The sequence below is a fragment of the Mobula birostris genome, chromosome 10, assembly GCF_030028105.1.
Source record: "Mobula birostris isolate sMobBir1 chromosome 10, sMobBir1.hap1, whole genome shotgun sequence".
Taxonomy (NCBI): Eukaryota; Metazoa; Chordata; class Chondrichthyes; order Myliobatiformes; family Myliobatidae; genus Mobula; species Mobula birostris.
This window is the reverse complement of record NC_092379.1, coordinates 7,615,382-7,626,625: the sequence shown is the minus strand read 5'-3', so window position 1 is coordinate 7,626,625 and position 11,244 is coordinate 7,615,382.

The window sequence follows — 11,244 nt, the reverse complement described above, 5'->3', positions numbered from 1 at the left end:
CAATATCCATCCATTAATCTAGTTCACTTAGAGAAAGGATTATTGTTCCATTAATTCATTGGTTTGGTGGAATCTTACCGTGTAGAATTTGCCCTCTAGGCTTCCTGTATTTAAGCACCTTGTTGGCTGTCCTGAGGGGTTGCAGTAGGTGCTATAGAAATGCGGACAATGCTCACAAAACGCTGGAGAATATCGGCAATCTACGGAATAGTCGAAGTTTTGAACGAGACCATTTATTCCTCTCCAATGATCTGCCTGACTTGCCGAGCTCCTCCAGCATTTTGTTAGTCACGGTTTCCAGCACCTGCAGAGACCCTCGTGTGGTTTCTTTTTTAGAAATGTGGGCCTGTCTTTATCTGAATTAAGATCTCCTCCTGGGGAATATCACCTTGCTCCCATCGCTTCTCCCAAATTCCCAACTGGATTAAATAGTTACAGAGTCATATGATATAACTGGCCTTTTGGCCAGTCTGTTTGCATTTACCCTTTCAATAGCCCTTATAATTGTGTATAACCCTGTCAAATCTCCCTCAATCTTTTACGTTCTAAAGAATGAAGTCCTATCCTATTCGATCTTTCCTGCTAACTCAGGTCCCCCGGACCCAGCAGCACGCTTGTAGATTTTGTCTGTACCCTTTCAACCTTGTTTACATCTTTTCTACAGGCAGGTGACCAAAAGTGCACACTGTACTCCAAATTAGGCATCACCAACGTCTTACACAATTTCAACTTAACGTCCCAGCTCCTGTACTCGATATTTTGATCTGTGAAGGTCAAAAGCTTTCTTTACGGCCCTACCTAGACCTGTAGGCCCTGATCCCCTTGTTCTACCACACTCCTCAGTGTCCTATCATTCGGTGTATTAGACCTACCCCAGCTGGGCCCACCGAAATGTGAAACCTGGCACTTGTCTGCATTCAATTCCATCTACCATTTTTCAGCCCATTTTTGCCAGCTGATGCAGATCCCTCTGCAAGCCGAAATAGCCTTCCTCACTGTCCACTACACCCTCAATCTCGGTGTCATCTGCAAATTGGCTGATCCAGTTAACCACATTGTCATCTAGATTGCTGACGTACAAGGGGTGAGTGATAAGTTCACGGCCTAAGGTAGAAGGAGATGAGTTATTAACTTCAAACTTTCTGCATAATCACTCAGAGCGTTGAACTGCACGTGCATGTAACGAGAGCCGCATAACTCATCTCCTTCAGTACGCTGGAGGAACTCAGCAGGTCGGGCAGCATCAGTTAGAAACGATGAGTCGACGTTTCGGGCCGGAACCCTTCGTCAGGACTGAAGAATGAAAGATGGGGAAGGATTTGAAGAATGCTTGTAGCTTCAGTTGATAGACAAAGGGGTGGGGGAGGGGAAGCAGAGAGGTGATAGGCAGGAAAACAATGGGTATTAGAGGAAGGAGGCAGAACCATGAGGGAGCTGGGGGAGGGGGCAGAGTGAAATAGGGACAGAGGAAGGGAGGGGGAGGGAATTACGGGAAGTTGGAGAATTCTATGTTCATACCAAGGGGCTGGAGACTGCCTATATGGTATATGAGGTGTTGCTCCTCCAACCTGAGTTTAGCCTCATCATGGCAGTAGAGGAGGCCATGTATGGACATATCTGAATGGCCCGAAACATCGACTCATCTTTTCTGACTGATGCTGCCCGACCTGCTAAAAGTGTTGCTTTGATCTTTCACAGCATCTGCAGATTATTTGGTGTTTATAACTCATCTCCTTGTACCTGAGGCCACAATCTTATCAATCACCCCTGCTGTGGACACTTTCTGGAGGTCCAAGATCCGTATGCTCCACGACCGCTGGACTAACTGTGTAGATGTAGGAGGGACAATGTTGAAAAATTAATGTGCTAGGTTTTCTAAAATTGACTCCTTCTACCTCAGGCCAGGAACTTATCAATCACCCCTCGTAGATGACAAAGAACAATGGACCCAGCATCGATCCCTGTGGCACATCACTAGTCACAGGCCTCCACTCAGAGAGGCAACCATCTATTACTACTCTCTGGCTTCTCACACAAAGCCAATGTGCAGTCCAATTAACACACATAAAAGTTGCTGGTGAACGCAGCAGGCCAGGCAGCATCTGTAGGAAGAGGTGCAGTCGACGTTTCAGGCCGAGACCCTTCGTCAGGGCTAACTGAAGGAAGAGTGAGTAAGGGATTTGAAAGTGGGAGGGGGAGGGGGAGATCCAAAATGATAGGAGAAGACAGGAGGGGGAGGGATGGAGCCAAGAGCTGGACAGGTGATTGGCAAAAGGGGATACGAGAGGATCATGGGACAGGAGGTCCGGGGAGAAAGACGGGGGGGGGTGAACCCAGGGAATGGGCAAGGGGTATAGACAGAGGGAGAAAAAAGAGAGTGAGAGAAAGAATGTGTGTATAAAAATAAGTAACAGATGGGGTACGAGGGGGAAGTGGGGCATCAGCAGAAGTTAGAGAAGTCGATGTTCATGCCATCAGGTTGGAGGCTACCCAGACGGAATATAAGGTGTTGTTCCTCCAACCTGAGTGTGGCTTCATCTTTACAGTAGAGGAGGCCGTGGATAGACATGTCAGAATGGGAATGGGATGTGGAATTAAAATGTGTGGCCACTGGGAGATCCTGCTTTCTCTGGCGGACAGAGCGTAGATGTTCAGCAAAGCGGTCTCCCAGTCTGCGTCGGGTCTCGCCAATATATAAAAGGCCACATCGGGAGCACCGGACGCAGTATATCACCCCAGCCGACTCACAGGTGAAGTGTTGCCTCACCTGGAAGGACTGTTTGGGGCCCTGAATGGTGGTAAGGGAGGAAGTGTAAGGGCATGTGTAGCACTTGTTCCGCTTACAGGGATAAGTGCCAGGAGGGAGATCAGTGGGGAGGGATGGGGGGGACGAATGGACAAGGGAGTTGTGTAGGGAGCGATCCCTGCGGAATGCAGAGGGGGGGAGGGAAAGATGTGCTTAATGATGGGATCCCGTTGGAGGTGGCGGAAGTTACGGAGAATAATATGTTGGACCCGGAGGCTGGTGGGGTGGTAGGTGAGGACCAGGGGAACCCTATTCCTAGTGGGGTGGCTGGAGGATGGAGTGAGAGCAGATGTACGTGAAATGGGGGAGATGCGTTTAAGAGCAGAGTTGATAGTGGAGGAAGGGAAGCCCCTTTCTTTAAAAAAGGAAGACATCTCCCTCATCCTAGAATGAAAAGCCTCATCCTGAGAGCAGATGCGGCGGAGACGGAGGAATTGTGAGAAGGGGATGGCGTTTTTGCAAGAGACAGGGTGAGAAGAGGAATAGTCGAGATAGCTGTGAGAGTCAGTAGGCTTATTGTAGACATCAGTGGATAAGCTGTCTCCAGAGACAGAGACAGAAAGATCTAGAAAGGGGAGGGAGGTGTCGGAAATGGACCAGGTAAACTTGAGGGCAGGGTGAAAGTTGGAGGCAAAGTTAATAAAGTCAACGAGTTCTGCATGCGTGCAGGAAGCAGCGCCAATGCAGTCGTCGATGTAGCGAAGGAAAAGTGGGGGACAGATACCAGAATAGGCACGGAACATAGATTGTTCCACAAAGCCAACAAAAAGGCAGGCATAGCTAGGACCCATACGGGTGCCCATAGCTACACCTTTAGTTTGGAGGAAGTGGGAGGAGCCATAGGAGAAATTATTAAGAGTAAGGACTAATTCCGCTAGACGGAGCAGAGTGGTGGTAGAGGGGAACTGATTAGGTCTGGAATCCAAAAAGAAGCGTAGAGCTTTGAGACCTTCCTGATGGGGGATGGAAGTATATAAGGACTGGACATCCATGGTGAAAATAAAGCGGTGGGTGCCAGGGAACTTAAAATCATCGAAAAGTTTAAGAGCGTGAGAAGTGTCACGAACATAGGTCGGAAGGGATTGAACAAGGGGGGATAAAACCGTGTCGAGGTATGCAGAAATGAGTTCGGTGGGGCAGGAGCAAACTGAGACAATAGGTCGGCCAGGACAGGCAGGTTTGTGGATCTTGGGTAGGAGGTAGAAACGGGAAGTGAGTGGTGTGGGAACTATAAGGTTGGTAGCAGTGGATGGGAGATCCCCAGAGCGGATAAAGTCGATGATGGTGTGGGAGACAATGGCCTGGTGCTCCTTAGTGGGGTCACGATCGAGGGGTAAATAAGAGGAGGTACCCGCGAGTTGTCGCTGTGCTTTGGCAAGGTAGAGGTCAGTACGCCAGACTACAACAGCATCTTATATTCCGTCTGGGTAGCCTCCAACCTGATGGCATGAACATCGACTTCTCTAACTTCCGCTAATGCCCCACCTCCCCCTCGTACCCCATCTGTTACTTATTTTTATACACACATTCTTTCTCTCACTCTCCTTTTTCTCCCTCTGTCCCTCTGAATATACCCCTTGCCCATCCTCTGGGTCCCCCCCCCCTTGTCTTTCTTCCCGGACCTCCTGTCCCATGATCCTCTCGTATCCCTTTTGCCTATCACCTGTCCAGCTCTTGGCTCTATCCCTCCCCCTCCTGTCTTCTCCTATCATTTCGGATCTCCCCCTCCCCCTCCAACTTTCAAATCCCTTACTCACTCTTCCTTCAGTTAGCCCTGACGAAGGGTCTCGGCCTGAAATGTTGACTGTACCTCTTCCTAGAGATGCTGCCTGGCCTGCTGCGTTCACCAGCAACTTTTATGTGTGTTGCTTGAATTTCCAGCATCTGCAGAATTCCTGTTGTGTGCAGTCCAATTTACTACCTCATCCTGAATGCCGAGCGACCGAACCTTCTCAACCAACCTCCCATCTTGGACCCTGTCGAAGTCCATGTAGACAACATCCACTGCCTTGCCTCCATTCACTTCCCTGGTAACTTCCTCGAAAAAGATTGGCCAGCCCTGACCTACCACGCACAAAGCCATGTTGAGTATCCGTAATTAGACCCTGTCTATCCAAATACTCATATATCCAGTCCCATATAAAGCCTTCTAATAACTTTCCCACTACTGTACTGCTATACTGTATTTATGCTCTATTCTTGTTTGGTGCAGCTGTAACGAAACCCAACTTCCCTCGGGATCAATAAAGTATATCTATCTATCTATACTCAGGCTCACTGGCCTATAATTTCCTGGTTCCTGTTTAGAGCCTTTTTTAAACAGTGGAACAACATTGGTTATCCTCCAATCCTCTGGAACCTCTCACGTCTACATCAATACTGTTGAGATTGTGTTCACTAGGAGTGAACCCCACCAAAAGTCTGTCCTGGTCCAACCACATTAATGTTACAGCCAAGAAAATTCAGCAACGGCTTAACCTCCACTGGAGGCAAAGGAAACAGCTATATAGGACCCTGGTCAGACCCCACTTGGAGTACTGTGCTCAATTCTGGTCACCTCACTACAGGAAGGATGTGGAAACCATAGAAAAGGTGCAGAGGAGATTTACAAGGGTGTTGCCTCGATTGGGGAGCATGCCTTACAAAAAAAGTTGAGTGAACTGGGCCTTTTCTCCTTAGAACAACGGAGGATGAAAGGTGACCTGATAGAGGTGTATAAGATGATGGGAGGCACTGATCGTGTGGGTAGTCAGAGGCTTTTTCCCAGGGCTGAAATGGCTAACACGAGGGGGCATAGTTTTAAGGTGCTTTGAAGAACGTACAGAGGAGATGTCAGGGGTAAGTTTTTTACGCAGAGAGTGGTGAGTGCGTGGAATGGGCTGCCGGCGGCAGTGGTGGAGGCGGACACAGTAGGGACTTTTAAGAGACTCCTGGACAGGTACATGAGCTTAGAAGAATAGAGGGCTATGGGTAACCCAAGGTCATTTCTTTAGTAAGTACATGTTCAGCACAGCATTGTGGGCCGTAGGGCCTGTATTGTGCTGTAGGTTTTCTAAGTTTCTATGAAATCCGGCACGTCACTGTCAGCCCTTACCAATTTTCAATGCACCATAGAACGAATTCTGTCTGGGTTCATCACGGCTTTGGAATGGCAACTGCTCAGCTCGTGATGGACAGAAACCACAGAGGGTTGTGGACACAGCTCAGCACATCACAGGCAGTCATCCTCCCCTCCATGACGTTCTCTCTTCTCCCCGCTCCCATCGGGGCAGAAGATACGAAAGCCCGAAAGCACGTAGCACTCGTCCGAAGGACAGCTTCTGTCCCGCTGTTACCAGACCCTTGAAAGGACCTTTTGCACAATAAGAGATGGACCCTTGGCCTCACAATCTACCTTGTTATGATCGTGGACTTTATTGATTATTGAGGAGGAGAAGATGGCGGCGCGACGCAGCTCGCAGCGGCCACTCCGGTGGTGATGTCTGTTATTTGTCAAGTAGGGTGCCATGCACAATCCTGATTTGATGGAGACAGACGTGAGAACACGGAGGAACATCTGGTGAAACTTCTGAAATGCCTGCTTCGCTGCTGCTGCTACTGTGTGGTCCAGAATCTCCGGAGGGGAAGGCCCTGAGTCCTCGGCGTTGCTTGTTGCTCGGCAGCCGGGGCGCGGTCGAAGCGCTCGGCAGTGGACGGTGCTCAGAGAGACCGTGTCGGAGGGGCTGGTCGGAGGCTCGAAGTTTTCGGACGGACTCAGAGTCGGCTGCGGTCAGGTGCTTCCAATGGTGCTGCATCGGCGAGTTGGCAGCGCTTGGAGGTTCATGGCAGAGAGAGTTTCTCCCTTCTGCCGCCTGCGTGAGATGATGAGGCTATCGGGACTTTGAGACTTTTTTTTACCCGTGCCCATGGTCTGCTCTTTACCAAATTATGGTATTGCTTTGCACTGTTGTAACTATATGTTATAATTATGTGGTTTTGTCAGTTTTAGTCTTGGTTTGTCCTGTGTTTTCTTGTGATATCATTCTGGAGGAACATTGTATCATTTTTTAATGCATGCATTTCTAATGACAATAACGAGGACTGAGTGTCCTCATAATCTAATCCTAATCTAATCTGCACTTTCCAGTAGTCTTTACACTTTCTACTGCAACGTTATTGTTTATCTTATCAGAATCAGGTTTAATATCACCAGCATGTGTCATGAAACTTGTTGTTATGCGGCAGCAGTATAACGTATTACATAATAATAAAAATATTACTATTGTAAATTAAAGTAAGATATATATATTTAAAATTTTTAATTAAGTCAGTAGTGAAAAAAGAGCAAAAGAATTAAGTGAGGTAGAGTTCATGGGTTCAATGTCCATTCAGAAATCGGATGCAGAGGGAAGAAGCTGCTCCTGAATCGTTGGGGTGTGTGTCTTCAGGCTCCTGTACCTCCTCCTGACGGTAACAATGAGAAGAGGGCATGTCCTGGGTGATGGGGGTCCTTAATGATGGACGCTGCCCTTTTTGAGGCATCGCTCCTTGAAAATGTCCGGATGCTGGGGAGGCCAGTGCCCATGATGGAGCTGACTGAGTTTACAACTCTCTGCAGCTTATTTCGATCCTGTGCAGCAGCCCCCCTCCCCATACCAGACGGTGATGCAGCCAGTTAGAATGCTCTCCACAGTACATCTGTAGAAATTTGCGAGTGTCTTTGGTGCCCTAGCAAACCTCCTCAAGCTCCAAATGAAATTTTAGCTCGATACCCTGTGTAATGATTTGTCTGTATGAACAGATTGCAGGACAAGCTTTTGGTCCATGTGACATTAATACGCCAATCCCAACACCGTTGGGTTGTGCATGGTGCTACCACAGGCTGGCATATTCTCCAGAGCAAGGAATAATACCGTTGCCATGGAAACAGCACACAACCCTCAGCCCCATGTAGAACACGCTGTGCATCTCTGAGACCCAACATGCCTCCATCTCGGCTCGAGACATCGCCAAGATCAAGCGATTGGCCCTGGAAAGGGCTAGCACTTTCAAGTTCATAGGACCACAAGACACAGGAGCAGAATTAGGCTATTTGGCCTGTGGGCCTCAACATCTCTGGGCCCAACAAATTGATGCAATTTCAAAGGCGGCACGACAGTGGCTGCATTTCATTAGGAGTCTGAGGAGATGTGGTACGTCACCAAAGGCTCCTGGAAGTTTCTTCAGACGTGCCTTCTGGCCACTTGCTTCTCTGTTTGGTGTGAAGGCTTCAACGCACAGGGTTGGAAGAGGCTGCCTCCCCAGCACTGAGGGCAGCATCCATCACTAAGGACCCTCACCAGCTGAGATACGCCTTCCTCTGATCACTACCCCCCGGGGAGGAGGTACAGGGGCCTGAAGAACTCGCTCAACATTTTAGAAACAGCTTCCTCCCCCTCCTCCCGCCATCAGGTTTCTGAACCCGTTGACGCTACCTCACTATCAACACACGCAAAATGCTGGAGGAACTCAGCAGGCCAGGCAGCATCTATGGAACAGAGTTTTGGCCTGAAACATCGGCTGTACTTTTTTTCCATTGATGCCGCCTGGCCTGCCAAGTTTCTCCAGCATTGTGTGTGTGTGTGTGTGTGTGTGTGTGTGTGTGTGTGTGTGTGTGTGTGTGTGTGTGTGTGTGTGTTGCTCTGGATTTCCAGAAACTGCAGATTTTCCCTTGTTTGTGATTTGAGTACCTCTTTTCAAAGTTCAAGGTACATTTAATATCAAAGTACGTTCAAAGTAAATTTTATTATCAGGGTGCACATATGTCATCATATACAACCTTGAGATTCATTTTCCTGCGGGCATACTCAGCAAATCTATAGAATAGTAACTGTAACAGGATCACTGAAAGATCAACCAGAGTGCAGAGGACAACAAACTGTGAAAATGCAAATATAAATAAATAGCAATAAATAATAAGAACATGAGATAAAGAGTCCTTAAAGTGAGATCACTGGTTGTGGGAACACCAAAATAGATTATATACAATAATGTATGTATGCATTGTACAATCTTTTGCACCATTTATGTGAGTTCCTACTGTAATTTAAATTACTTTTCCATGTAGTGCACTGTTGTTCGTCCATCATTGACGTCGATGAGGACCTCGACACCATTATGATGGTGTTGAGACTAGCGCGTGATTTGGATTTAAGTGAGGGAGAGTTGCGCAGCGTCAGCCTCACTCTCTCTTCCCAATTCCCATCTGGATCCAGTGGCAAGACAGAGTCGAGACGGCTGGAGATGGTCCAATGGTCAAGAAGGCAGTCTCTGTAAGCATTGTGGAACGTGTAGAGCAGGACAACTCACAGAAGATGTCCTGGTAATCCACTGTGGATGACCAGAACGTCTTCTGTGTCTTGTCCTGCTCTACGCGTTCCACGACACTTGCAGAGACCGCCTTCTTGACCGTTGGACCTTCCAGTGGTCTCATTCACTCAGTCCGCCAGAGTCTGTCTTCACATGCTGGGATAGACAACTCCCTGTCTCACCGAGGGTTTGAGACCCGTCGGCTACCCTCACCTGGTTTAGCCGGCTTGTGGAAGCCATCGCCCGGGGTGTGGCCGCTGTCGCATGCAAACAGCTATGGGGAGCCGCAGGTGAGAGCTGAGTGCCAGGTGGGGAACAAAGGTGGACTAACCGCCCTGAAAAGGACGCGACATGTTCCCCCACCAGAGGTGCTACCCCTCCCTGACACCCCATACACTGTAGTGCTGCCACAAAACAACAAAGTTTTGCGATACATGTCAGTGATAATTATCCTGACTGATTTGGATTCGCAAACTCAAGGAATTCTGCAGATGCTGGAAATTCAAGCAACGATTCTCTTGGTCTGCAGTACCGGTGCCTCCCAGTCAGTGGTGCCAGTGAGCAGTGAAGATGAGGCCTTTTTCCAATGGAAAGCAACAGGGAGAGTTTTTAAATTTCTGTCACATGCTCTGCCGAACCAAGAGGTCACTGGCCGATGCCTCTTCTCACCACTGTTTTTGTTTTAACCTAAGACCGGGCGGCAGGGATCTCAACCCACGGTCCTTGAGTTGGCTTCAGGCACGGATTTCCAAGTCTAGCAGGGTCCGGCCACACCAGGCTGAAGGTGGGGGGGGGGGGGCCCTCGGCCCGAAACGTCGACCGCAACAACCCCGAGCCCGTTTAGAAAGCTGTTCCGTTTGGGTGGCCCAGTGGCCCAGACTGCAGAGTCGCCTCACAGTGCCCTAGTCCTGACCTCTGGAACTGTCGGTGTGGAGTTTGAACGCTCTCCCAGCAACTGCATGGATTTCTCCCCGGGGGTGGGGGGGCGGCTCCCATTTCCTTGCCCTTCTTGAAAACCTGCAGGTTGGCAGGTTATCTGACCCCTATTGGGTGATAGAATGGGGTTCCTGTAGGATGGGTGTAAATGATTGGTTGATGGTTGCCATGGGCTCGATGGACATAAGGGTCCGTTCCTTATCGTGTGTCTCTATGACAGACACGTCCTGCTGCTAACTACTCCATGCCAGGTTTTGCAAACTTCCTCCCATTCACCCTCTCACCTATCATTTATTTAATTTCAGAAAATAAACGTTATTCATTAATATTTACATACAAGAAACAAATGTGGACAGAGCTTTCTTTACAGTACTGTGCTCAAGTCTTATACGTGTATACTGTGTACAGCTGGGGTGCCTATGACTTTTACACAGTATCGTATTTGTCAATGTGGAGCAGACAGCGAGTTTGTCAATCTGGCCGGAGCAAAGGATGTTGGGAATGGCGAGCCAGGGTGCCCAGGACTTTTGCACAGTACTGTAGTAATTTTATGTATTGCACTGTACTGCTGCCATAAAAATAACACATTTCATGACAGATGTGAGTGATGATAAACCTGATTCTGATCTGGGTCTCTGTTGTGGACTGGGAGTGGGAAGGGGGCAGGGAGAGGGGAATCATGGTTGGGAAAAGGGGAAGGGAGAGGGGAGGGAGTAGGAAGCACCAGAGAGACATTCTGTAATGATCAATAAACCAATTGTTTGGAATCAAATCACCTTGCCTGGTGTCTCAGAGCAGGGTGTGTCTGTACCCGTCCCAGCCCCTGCCCCTGGCACTCCTTCTCTGCCACCTGTCCCACACCCCTCCCGCCCTCACCATTCCCAATATCCTTTACCCCCACCAGATTTACAAACTCGCTTTCCGCTCCATGTTGACACATACAGTACTGTGCAAAACTCCGACTTCTATATACATATTCTATATACATAGAATTCTCCAACTTCCGGTAATTCCCTCCCCCTCCCTTCCCCTATCCCTATGTCACCCTGCCCCCTCCCCCAGCTGCCTACCACCTCCCTCATGGTCCTGCCTCCTTCTACTACCCATTGTGTTTTCCCTTATTCCTTCTTCACCTTTCCTGCCTATCCCCTCCCTGCCTCCTCTCCCCCACCCCT